The 12,279-nt window shown below is 49.2% G+C and overlaps 1 protein-coding gene and 1 long non-coding RNA gene across 11 annotated transcripts in view; one reads left to right on the top strand and one right to left on the bottom strand.

Moving 5' to 3' along the window:
* Positions 1–6,018, top strand: part of LOC135973539 (uncharacterized) — an 87,128-nt gene extending 81,110 nt beyond the window's left edge. Inside the window, exons 2-3 of the long non-coding RNA XR_010590434.1 lie at positions 570–620; positions 4,272–6,018. This is a non-coding gene — a long non-coding RNA (uncharacterized LOC135973539). The remainder of the gene's footprint in view (positions 1–569; positions 621–4,271) is intronic.
* AMMECR1 (AMMECR nuclear protein 1) overlaps positions 1–12,279 on the bottom strand; it is a 152,697-nt gene that overhangs the window by 124,085 nt on the left and 16,333 nt on the right. The window lies entirely within an intron of this gene.

Genomic DNA, 12,279 nt, shown 5'->3' with positions numbered 1-12,279 from the left:
AACATCACAAGCTCAGAGTGGGGGTGTTTACTTAATGAATAGTGGCCACATTTATCCAGACTAAATAGTCACCAGTGGGGAATGAACCTGGATCTTCAAACACTAAAAACTAAAAGATATCTCCTTTGGCTGTGAGTCACTAGTAGCTGCACCTATAATGAAGCCATTCTATTCCATTTGCAACCGAGGCTTTAGTTTGGTACCATCTCCGCTGATAACATTTCTTTATAATAAATCTTTCATTTTTTAGTTTGAATTTCTGAAGCGTAATGCAGGAGCAGAAGGGTCATTGTGACGTGGCACACTGTTTGAAGGGTGACATACAAAGGAGAGTTTACTGTGAAATCAAAACTAGCATGTCAAATGTAACCAAATGCTGGAACATTTCAGGACTCTACTTTCATAGGTTTTGTTCTTGCATATAATGTTTCAGATGTGGGACTTCTAAAATGTTTTTCTATCATATCATTAAAAAAACCCAAAAAGACAATTTGACCTCTGTGAAAAGCAATTGCACTGTATGAGTTATCAGTTTTTCTACTTTGCTTATTCTGTGTTTGTTTTCATAGGGCAAAGTCCCATTGTCCAGTTTTCATCACATTCAGATCCTACGGTAGCCTGTAAGTGTCCAATCTCTAAACTATAATACAATAGAACAGCTGTTTGGTAGTCCGTGTGACCACAACATGAATACTGAAAGTGCTGAATTCATGTGTATTTCATTGTTTACCACTCACCATTATATGAAGGGGTACAGTGTAGTTTATAATGTACTCTATTTTACAAAGCTAAAATGCATGTGACTTAAGTATGGATGCTTATAGTAGAACACATATACATTTTTAAATTTCTAACTTAGTGATCTCGTTCATTACATTTTAAATTTGACATTTACAATATAAAGCAATAGTTTAAAACATTTCCAAAGTGGCCTTTATATTTTTAGAACTAGCTCTTCACCTAACTATATCAGACCTGAAAACTATAAAAGAAAAGTATTACATTTGCCCTTTGATGAACAATTATAAAGTGAAACATATTCAGTGTGGAAAAGGGACAGCATTTTATTTTAAGAGTCCACTAACTCATAGTGAATTAGAATAAAACTCCTGTGGGAATACATGTGACATTCACATGAATAACAGATGAGTTCATTATGATCTGTGCTTCTAAAAAGAATGGCAAATGAATTCATAATGATTAGACATTTAAAATAACATATTCTCCAGTACTGCATTAAATCCCAGGCTGTAATTCCGCTGCAGGGCTGCGAAGAATATGAAATTAGGGTTACCATACGTCCGGATTTTCCCGGACATGTCTGGCTTTTGGGGGCTCAAATCCCCGTCCGGGGGGAAATCCCCAAAAGCCGGGCATGTCCGGGAAAATCGGGAGGGAGGGCTGGGCCGGGGTCGCGGGGCCAGGCGCGCGGTGCCGGGCCGGGGTCCAGGGGCGCAGTGCCGGGCCGGGGCCGCGGGGTCGGGCCGCCGAGGGGGTGCGCTGGGCCGCGGGGCCGGGAGCCGGGGGGTCGGGCCGGGAGCCGGGCCGCCGGGGGGGTGCGCTGGGCCGCGGGGCTGGGAGCCGGGGGGTCGGGCCGGGAGCCGGGCCGCCGGGGGGGTGCGCGGGGCCGGGGGGGTTCGCTGGGCCGCGGGGCCGGGGGGTCGGGCCGGGAGCCGGGCCGCCGGGGGGGTGCGCTGGGCCGCGGGGCCGGGAGTCGGGGGGTCGGGCCGGGAGCCGGGCCGCCGGGGGGGTGCGCGGGGCCGGGCCGGGAGCCGGGCCGGGGCCGCGGGGCCGGGCCGCCGGGGGGGTGCGCTGGGCCGCGGGGCCGGGGGGGTGCGCTGGGCCGCGGGGCCGGGAGCCGGGGGGTCGGGCCGGGAGCCGGGGGGTCGGGCCGGGAGCCGGGCCGCCGGGGGGGTGCGCTGGGCCGCGGGGTTGGGCCGCTGGGGGGGTGCGCTGGGCCGCCAGGGGCCGGCCGGCAGTGCTGGGCGGGCCGGGGGTGGTCGGCCGGGGGCCAGGGCCGGCACCCCAGGGCCCGAGCCGACCCAGGCTGGAGCCGCCGGGGGGGCCAGCCTGGGCCGCACCTCCTCCCCCCACACCCCCCCTTACCTGCCCAGGCTTCCCGCGAATTAAATGTTCGCGGGAAGCAGGGGAGGGGGCGGAGACTTTGGGGAGGGGGCGGAGTTGGGCGGGGGGCGGGGCCAGGGCCCCGTGGAGTGTCCTCCTTTTGGAGGCACAAAATATGGTAACCCTAATGAAATGAAATTGTAGCAATGCATGTAAAATAACATATTCTCCAGTACTGCATTAAATCCCAGGCTGTAATTCCGCTGCAGGGCTGCGAAGAATATGAAATTAGGGTTACCATACGTCCGGATTTTCCCGGACATGTCTGGCTTTTGGGGGCTCAAATCCCCGTCCGGGGGGAAATCCCCAAAAGCCGGGCATGTCTGGGAAAATCGGGAGGGAGGGCTGGGCCGGGGTCGCGGGGCCGGGCGCGCGGTGCCGGGCCGGGGTCCAGGGGCGCAGTGCCGGGCCGGGGCCGCGGGGTCGGGCCGCCGAGGGGGTGCGCTGGGCCGCGGGGCTGGGAGCCGGGGGGTCGGGCCGGGAGCCGGGCCGCCGGGGGGGGTGCGCGGGGCCGGGGGGGTTCGCTGGGCCGGGGGGTCGGGCCGGGAGCCGGGCCGCCGGGGGGGTGCGCTGGGCCGCGGGGCCGGGAGCCGGGGGGTCGGGCCGGGAGCCGGGCCGCCGGGGGGGTGCGCGGGGCCGGGCCGGGAGCCGGGCCGGGGCCGCGGGGCCGGGCCGCCGGGGGGGTGCGCTGGGCCGCGGGGCCGGGGGGGTGCGCTGGGCCGCGGGGCCGGGAGCCGGGGGGTCGGGCCGGGAGCCGGGCCGCCGGGGGGGTGCGCTGGGCCGCGGTGCCGGGGGGGTGCGCTGGGCCGCGGGGCCAGGAGCCGGGGGGTCGGGCCGGGAGCCGGGCCGCCGGGGGGGTGCGCTGGGCCGCGGGGTTGGGCCGCTGGGGGGGTGCGCTGGGCCGCCGGGGGCCGGCCGGCAGTGCTGGGCGGGCCGGGGGTGGTCGGCCGGGGGCCAGGGCCGGCACCCCAGGGCCCGAGCCGACCCAGGCTGGAGCCGCCGGGGGGGCCAGCCTGGGCCGCACCTCCTCCCCCCACACACCCCCCTTACCTGCCCAGGCTTCCCGCGAATTAAATGTTCGCGGGAAGCAGGGGAGGGGGCGGAGACTTTGGGGAGGGGGCGGAGTTGGGCGGGGGGCGGGGCCAGGGCCCCGTGGAGTGTCCTCCTTTTGGAGGCACAAAATATGGTAACCCTAATGAAATGAAATTGTAGCAATGCATGTAGCTGAAACTGAATGACAGACCGAGAATTCAGTCATTTGCTACATGCTTTTAGCTGGTTGTTAATCAAACTAATGAAGACTTACTACTCTGTTTAATGTGTTTGAATTAGGTATGAAACTTACAGATAGATCTTGTGCCTGAAATAGGAGGAGGGTGTGGATAACTGCGTATGGAGCATAAAAGGAATAGTGTGTGTATATGATAAGAGATAGAGGCATCTGGTCACTGACATGCATAAAGTCTGAAGTTCTGATTCCTTTGAACACTCAGTTTGAAATATATTTTGGACCTGAATTTTTGTAGGGTTATTTTGCTCATGGTATGGGCCTATACATACAATGAATACCACTGAGGAAAATTATTACTTTCCTGGGAGCAATATTTTCAAATGCTTGCTGCGGCCTCACATGAGCACAGTGGCTTTCCACCTTTCCAGACTACTCTACCCCTTTCAGGAGTCTGATTTGTCGTGTGTACTCCAAGTTTCACCTCACTTAAAAACTACTTGCTTACAAAATAAGACATAAGAATACAAAAGTGTCACAGCACGCTATTACTGAACAATTGATTACTTTCTCATTTTTACCATATAATTATAAAATAAACCAATTGGAATATAAATATTGAACTTACATTTCACTGTATAGTATATAGAGCCATGTAAACAAGTCATTGTCTGTATGAAACTTTAGTTTGTACTGACTTCACTAGTGCTTTTTATGTAGCCTGCTGTAAAACTAGGCAAATATCTAGATGAGTTGATGTACCTGCCTACCCCCAGAGGTACGTGGGTTAAGAACCACTGCATTAACACTCTGCTGATCGTCTAGCAGGAGAATGTCTCTTACTTGAATTCTGACCTCTGCATTGCTCTATGGTGACACTAAGAGCATAGCAGTAAGGTTAACTTTTCTGCCTTCCCAGGCAAAGAAGAGAATGGATTGACATGGAAGAAAGCAAGACAGCCCAAGGAGAAGAGGATAGAGGACAACACAGAGCAAGAGCAGAGGAGAAGGAGAGGAAAGCGGAAAATTATATAGGCAAAAACTATGGCTGCTCCTGGAACTCCCAGCACCAAAAGGATCAGCAGAAAAGAGATCAGAGGCAGATCACCTGATCACTAAAATTTCAGTAGCACACACACTGTGCTGGGTGCTGTCCACATGGACAGCAGAAACCCTGCCCCCAAAATCTTAAAATCTAGCTTAGACTAGCTCAGGTCCTGGAGCAGTGAAGCCACATCAGCACAAGCTTCAGCACAGGCTATCCAAACCCGCCCTGAACCCTGTGTAATTAGAAACAGGGCTAGTCTGTGCTGAGGTCACACTGCCAAAGTGTCAGTGCTCTGGGACCTGATCTAGCTAGATTAAAGTGAGTTCGGGTATGTCGGGTATCACATCCAGTGATTGCAGTCTAGATATACCCTTAGCGATTTGTGTAGTGCTGGTTATAAGGGTGGAGGGACAGGGATTCAGCACCTTGGCCCACCCATGGTCACCATCTACCAGTCCAAGTCCATCCACTTCCACCACATGGATTCTGACCCATTGGAGAGGCCTCTGTGGCTCTCCAAGGAATAAGGAAGGTGATGCTAGATGCGACTCTCTCTCTACCACTACGCAGAGCAGGGGAATACATGTGTGGAAGGCTCTGTCTGCAAACAGATTTCAAGGGCATTATCTGGCCACATGGTTCCTCACATTTTTTATAGGGGGTGGGAAACCACACCAGCATGTTTCTTAGTTTCCTTTGAATAATTCTATCAGTGGGTTGTTTTCACTCCCCCATGAAACTGACTGGTGGTTCCATCCCAGAAAGCGGATTTTAGGACATCCATACAAGATAGAAGCATTGACATGGAGAAAATTGCCCACAGAATTCCCTGAGTTTTCATCCCCCCTCCCCCCATGGCAGCCCTGCTCTTGTAGGAGCCATGTTGCCATAGAGTCCTTACATTGTTTACATCAGAAAGGAAAGTTGCCATATAAAATGTGACCTGCTTTAAGTTTCATTCAGAGGCCTGAAACTACAGACATTCTACAAGTTCTGTCTCTGAAGGGCTGCAAAAGCAAAAACAGTGCAGGCTCGTAGTGTTGAGGAAAGTGAAGGCCATGGTGTGATACAATCATGAGTGAGTCATGGAGTCAGGAAGCAAATTAACCAAAAGAGAGTCATATAATTTAATAATTTCCTGCTCTGGTCCTAGATAACTATCCTTGTTAGGGAAATGAAGACAAGTATTGGGAAAGCAACTTGTGTTATTTATTTATTTATACAATTGTGAAAGTCCTTTAGAAACAAAGGTACCACACTAGTGGTGTTGGAACAATTTTATAGTTGGGGGGCTGAAAGCCAATTAACAAAACTGTAAATATGATGGAAACCACTTCAAGTGAGGGGGTGCTCCCACACGCTGAGCAGCTGTAGTTCTAGCACCCCTGTACTACACAGATTGTACTGAGGGAATGAAAGAGATTCAGGAAGATTTTGTACTGCTCTAGAATAAGAAATACCAGCTGAGCTTTAAAGTAGCACAGCTATCCATGGGTAAATTTGATTAACAGTTGGATTGTATTACTTTTAATTTGGCTCTCTATGGTTATCTCTAGGTTGGATAGCAAATACCTGCCTAATTCCTTGTGCAAAACTGGGCTTTTAAGAATATACTTCCTATGAGACTTTATATTTTTATTTTATTAAAATAAAAAAAATTAACTGCAATTTTTGGAAAGGTGTTTATTTATTTATACCTACATATTTACTTACTTACTTATTAACTACTACTTACAGATGTCAATGCCTAAATACTTGAGGTAATTTTTATTATCCCCATTTTACAGAAAATATGGAATCGTAGGACTGGAAGGGACTTCAAGAGGTTTTCTAGTCCAGTTCCCATCTTGGTATCATCCGCAAACTTTATAAATGTACTCTCTATGCTATTATCTAAATCATTGATGAAGATATTGAACAGAACCGGATCCAGAATTGATCCCACCAGGACCCCACTTGATATGCCCTTCCAGACTATGAACCACTGATAACTACTCTCTGGGAATGGTTTTCCAAACAATTATGCACCCACCTTATAATAGCTCCATATAAGTTAACTGTCTGTATAACTGATGCAGAGACAACCATATCATCACATTGAGATCAATGGGAGTCTGCTAAAAATTGATATCACAATCTGTCCCAGAGAGACTACAGGGAACATTTTCAAAAGTGGGCTACGGATATCAAATGCCCAAATAGAAAAATCTGGAAACAGCTATTTCAAATTCCGAGTAACCCATAACTGCTGCTGAAGTCAATGGGAGCTGTGGTTACTCCTCGCCTCTCAAAATCAGACCCACAGTGTCTCAAGCAGGGCACTCAAAAGCTGGACCATCGTTTAAAAATGTTGACCGTAGTGACTTGCCCAAGGTCACATAGCAAGTCAACAGTAGAGTCAGGAATAAAATCCAGACATGAACTCCTGGCCCCCCTGAAGTCAATGGCAAAACTTCCATTGTCTTCAATGGGGCAAGATTTCACCATGGTCACTGGTTTCCTGGCTCTGTGCTCAATCCATTTTGACCACTGCTGGCCACCAAATGGCTCAGTGGGCAAATTAAAAAAAAAAAAAAATACTAGCAGCAGTCAGTCAATTTCCCATTTCAGTGCCAAGGGCCTGATTCACCACTGTTTTATTCCAGTGTTACATTAATTGTGCTGGGTGAAACGGTGGCAGGTTGCCCCACTCTAAGAGCAAATGACAGAACCCACCCAGTGAGTAGGTGATGGAAGATTGCAAGGAGCTACAGATTAATTATTGCTGATAACTTGGGGCAAGTATAGCTCATTAGACTCCATATTGAAATGTAGGGAGGTGGCTCTCATAGAGAGGGCGTTAGGGCTTGGGATGGGCATATCTTGTGTAAAGGAACCCTAGGAGTAGCCATGCTTGAGGAGATTAAAAAATGGAATTCCAAAATAATACTACATAAAACCGCCCCATTGGTGCGGTGCATTTTTGGCTCTACAAGAGCATATAGGTTTTTTGTGGCACTAGGAGGGAGTGTATCTTACAATGGGATTGGCTTGGCTTTAGAGCATGCTCATAACAAGACAAGCGGAGCAGTTTATGAATCACCTCATTCCGTGAGCTGTTGGCTTGCAATATATAGCAGAACATGGTGGGGTTTTAATCTTATGAAAAAGTAATTACAGTAAGTGAAGGCTGTTGGCAGTGAATGTAATAATAATAATAGTCTGCATTTCAAACATTTGTTTATAATTACAGTGACCTCAGCCTGTTATTTTACTGCTAAAGAACAAACCTCACTCAAAATGCATTTGTCTACCACTGTAATGCTGCAACAGTACACTCTAAACAAATTAGGGCTAATTGCTAATAACTCACTCACAGAAGGTCTGTTTAGCAGGTTTGTGTATGCAAAATGGGGTTAAAAAAGTAGGCTAATTTCTTAGAGACTACTGAGTAAATTCCACCTGTATGTTAATTCTTCAGGATCCTCTGGGAATAAAATATGATTCCTCTAATGGGGGGAGGGGGGGGGAGAGTAAACACAGTATTGGGCTGAAAGATAAAATGTTTGATTTTAATATGTAGCAAACTAATTATTCATATGTAATTACATATATCTACAAGATAGAGTACACTCAGTTTCCCAACAAGGAAATAACATGCTAGTGTATTTTATATATATATATATACACACATACCACATATTTAATAGAAAAGATTAGACATGTTCTAGAGTTTTAGTCTTTTTCGTTGGGAATATGTTTTGTGTCACTTCAGGTACATAACCAAATTCCCTTTGTTATCATGATTCCAGCTGTGCAGGGCTCAAAGAAAGAGCTACATTTTGGAAAACATGGATATCTACCTGATATGGAGACACACAAATAACAGGTATAAATCAAGTCTGAAATGTTCAGATAGTTCTGTCTCCTGACTTTCCAAGATATTGAAGTATTTTGGATCAATATTATATTAATGTACGGGTGGGACATTGCTCATGAAAGCTGAACTCCTTGTAGCTATTGTTTTATTATACTAGTTTACCTTTCTTCTTAAAACAATTGCAATCAGCAGTCAGCTAACTTTAATTAATAGTCAAGGTCTTTTCTAAAATAGTCTGTATTTTTAACAAGAAAGTAGTTCAAGGGAAAGTAAAACTACCTTTCCATACTGTAGTGAGGCGGCCTGGCTCCCACTCGGCCCTGCGAGGGACGAGCCAGAACAACTGCCGGAGTGGGCGGAGTCACCGCCGCCTGTCCCCGCCCCCCGGAAGTCAAGGGACGGGACAGGAAGTATAAAGGCCCGGCCCCAGCGCTCAGTGGCGGCCCGACCACGGGAGAGGGCAGATGCTGGTGCCCGAGCTCCTACTGGGCTGCGCCTGCCCCGAGCCCGGTATCCTGAGGAGGACTGGCCGAGCCTGCCGAGAGCCCGGTATCCTGAGGAGGACTGGCCGAGCCTGCCCCGAGCCCAGTATCTGGAGGAGCGAACTGAACTTCCCCTCACCGAGGCTCTGGAGGAGCCGCCCAATCTACCTAGCGCTTGCTGCCCTGAGGAGCCCATGATCTGGGACACGGCGGACGAGGCTCAGGACGTGCAGGTACCCATGGAGGAGGAGATGGGAAGTGGCCCGGGGATAGCAGACCCCGAACCTATGTCAGTGTGTTGCGGTCAGGATCCCCACTGACCCAGCAGCAGACGGACTGCTGCTGACAGGGCCCCGGGTTGGAACACAGTGGAGTGGGTGGGCCTGTGTTCCCCCCTGCCACCTCATGCCGGGTGGCAGTCTCTCCTCCTCCCCTGCCTGAGGGCATGAGCCCCTGAACTATTGTTTGTTTGCTCAGCCCTTGCCTGAGGGCCTGACCCCCTGAACTCACTGTTTGTTTGCTCAGCCCCTGCCTGAGGGCCTGAGCCCCTGAACTCACTGTTTGTTTGCTCAGCCCCTGCCTGAGGGCCTGAGCCCCTGAACTCACTGTTTGTTTGCTCAGCCCCTGCCTGAGGGCCTGACCCCCTGAACTCACTGTTTGTTTGCTCAGCCCCTGCCTGAGGGCCTGACCCCCTGAACTCACTGTTTGTTTGCTCAGCCCCTGCCTGAGGGCCTGAGCCCCTGAACTCACTGTTTGTTTGCTCAGCCCCTGCCTGAGGGCCTGAGGCCCCGAACTAACTGTTTGTTTGCTCAGCCCCTGCCTGAGGGCCTGAGCCCGGGACTACTGATTGCTTGCGACCCCGCCCCGACTTAGGCCTTGGACCTGCGAGACTGACTTGTGCCCCAGCCTTGTGGAGTGAGGCGGCCTGGCTCCCACTCTCCCCTGCGAGAGACGAGTCCCACCCCGGACGTCTACACATAGGCATTCTCTTCTCCCTGCACTGCAAACATGGTAGGGGAATTTTAAAATCCAAACAAATCTATCTTCATTTAATTTATTGAATTACATGGAAATATTTGTTTATATATTAGTTTTTCTAAAAGCATTTTACTGTTTGGGTTTTGTTTTGTTTTTTAACCTAAATTTTAGGCATAATCTATACATGGAAATAACATGCCTTCCAAGAGCTGAATACAGGCCTTTACAAGGTATACAATTCTGTGCTTAAGTTTCTTAGGCTCTGTCTACACTACCACGGTAAGTCGACCTACGCTACGCAACTCCAGCTATGTGAATAACGTAGCTGGAGTCGATGTACCTTAGGTCAAGTTACCGCGGGGTCTACGCCGCGAGGGGTTGACAGGAGAAAATCTCCTGTCGACTTACCTTACTCTTCTCATCGGGGTAGAGTACAGGGATAGACTGGAGAGTGATCTGCAGTCGATTTGGTGGGTCTTTACTAGACACGCTACATTGACCACTGGTGGATCGATCTCAGAGCATTGATCCATGCCGTAGTGTAGACCTGCCCATATTCTCAAAGGGAGAAGTACCATGGCAGTGAGCATTCATCCTCCAGAGATAATTTCATAGGTAACAATTTATTTTTCTCTTTCTTCATTCTGTGGAACGAATGGACTTACGGCCTGATCCAAAGACCACTGAAATCAATGGAAGGACTCTCATTCATGACAATGGGTTTAAATTGGGGCCTTAGAGAAAAGGGGCTGGATTCCCTGCTGTGTTTGAGCTGGTATGGGAAAGGGAGGGATGGGAACATCAGAGATCATGGGAGCTAGTCTGTGCCGGACCCCGTGTAAATTAGAGCAGCATAGGGACCCTATGCCAATGGAGGATCAAAGTAGTTTAGTAAAGCTCTGCCATGCCCCCTTCTTATCCCCAACATGCCTCTTATGCCAAGAGTAGTGTGGCTGGCCCAGGAGTCAATTCTGCCAACTTTACGAGAGTTCCCCTCCTCCAGTAGAATTCTCCAGTGGTCATTTGCAGCCAGAATCCAGCTCCTCTGCCCTGCCTAAGTAGTGCAAAGTGGCTATATTGTAATGGAGGATCTGTCCCAAAGTTGACAACGTACTCGGCTCCTGTGGCTGTTAGCATATAGTGTCAGAAAACCGTATTCCAGAAGAACTAAACAAAAGAGCCTGGGGAAGAGCAGAGCTCCACCTGCTGATAGCCTTAATTTAGTTTCAGATTGTAGCCATCCTCATCACACCACTTGTACAGTGAAGTGCTGCATGTCTGTGACTATGCAAAGGTTGCTGCATAACTTCCAGATGACTGGAGGGGTAAAAATAATCCTTCACATACATCAAATTCTTTCTGCCTCAGGACAGAATTTAAATATCGACTGCTGGGTGTTTTTCCTTCTGTGTAAAAGCCGCAAGTTCAATTCCTAGCCCCCAAAATGTTTAGTGAGGACATTTACAGTGGGCACAGCTACCACTGGAAAGGACATGACTAAAGTGAACAATGCATGAAACGCAAAGGTATATGGAAATAGTTTCTTAAGCATTTCATTTCCTAGCCAAGATAGTAGGGTCATAACTTTCCATACTACTATGTATTCTGTAGGTGAGTAAAACAAAGATGCTGGGGATTCTGTGAGGTTTATCTTTCCTCAGAATTTTTACCAGAGGACATATAAAGAACTTTGGTCCCACCTGTTTGATTTCCGTAGTGGAGGTCAAGCTCCTCTGAGCTGCTATGTGCATGACACATACCTCTCATTGTACTACTCCCACAGAGCTAGCTGCTTACTGTTCCTGTGTCCTGTCCTACTCTTTGGGGAAATTAGGATGTAGTCTGGAAAATCCTATGAATTCAGTAGGATGTAGTCTGGAAAATCCTATGAATTCAGTAGGGCTCTGCATGGGTGGCCACTTAGATCTGATTGCAGGATCAGGCCCCTGAAGTATGAAGTACTTGCTAAACATAGGCTGTGAAAATGAGAGCTTGCCAGTCACTGTTCTTTTCCCTACACTTTGCACACCTCTTCTGATGTGAGGCTGTTTCAATAGCTACATTACAAAATTACACACAAAGTTACCAAGAGGAAGATCAGAGTTCAAGATCTGCAGTTAGCTGACGCTATGCGGCTGAAAAGGGCTTCAAACATTTCAGAGGCTGCATCTGGGAGGAGTGCTGGAGGGTAGGGATAGGATACAGAGGGACCTAGTCAAATTAGAGGATTGGGCCAAAAGAAACCTGATGCGGTTCAACAAGGACAAGTGCACTTAGGACAGAAGAATCCCATGCACTGCTACAGATTAGGGACCAAATGGCTAGGAAGCAGTTCTGCAGAAAAGGACCTAGGGTTTACAGTGGACGAGAAGCTGGATATGAGTCAGTGTGCCCTTGTTGCCAAGAAGGCTAACGGCATTTTGGGCTGTATAGGTAGGGGCATTGCCAGCACATCGAGGGACGTGATCATTCCCCTCTATTTGACTTGGTGAGGCCTCATCTGGAGTACTGTGTCCAGTTTTGGGCCCCACACTACAAGAAGGATGTGGAAAAATTGGAA

This window comes from Chrysemys picta, chromosome 9, assembly GCF_011386835.1.
Source record: "Chrysemys picta bellii isolate R12L10 chromosome 9, ASM1138683v2, whole genome shotgun sequence".
Classification (NCBI taxonomy): Eukaryota; Metazoa; Chordata; order Testudines; family Emydidae; genus Chrysemys; species Chrysemys picta.
The sequence above is the reverse complement of the archived record's forward strand: the minus strand, read 5'-3'. Positions and strand labels throughout refer to the sequence as shown.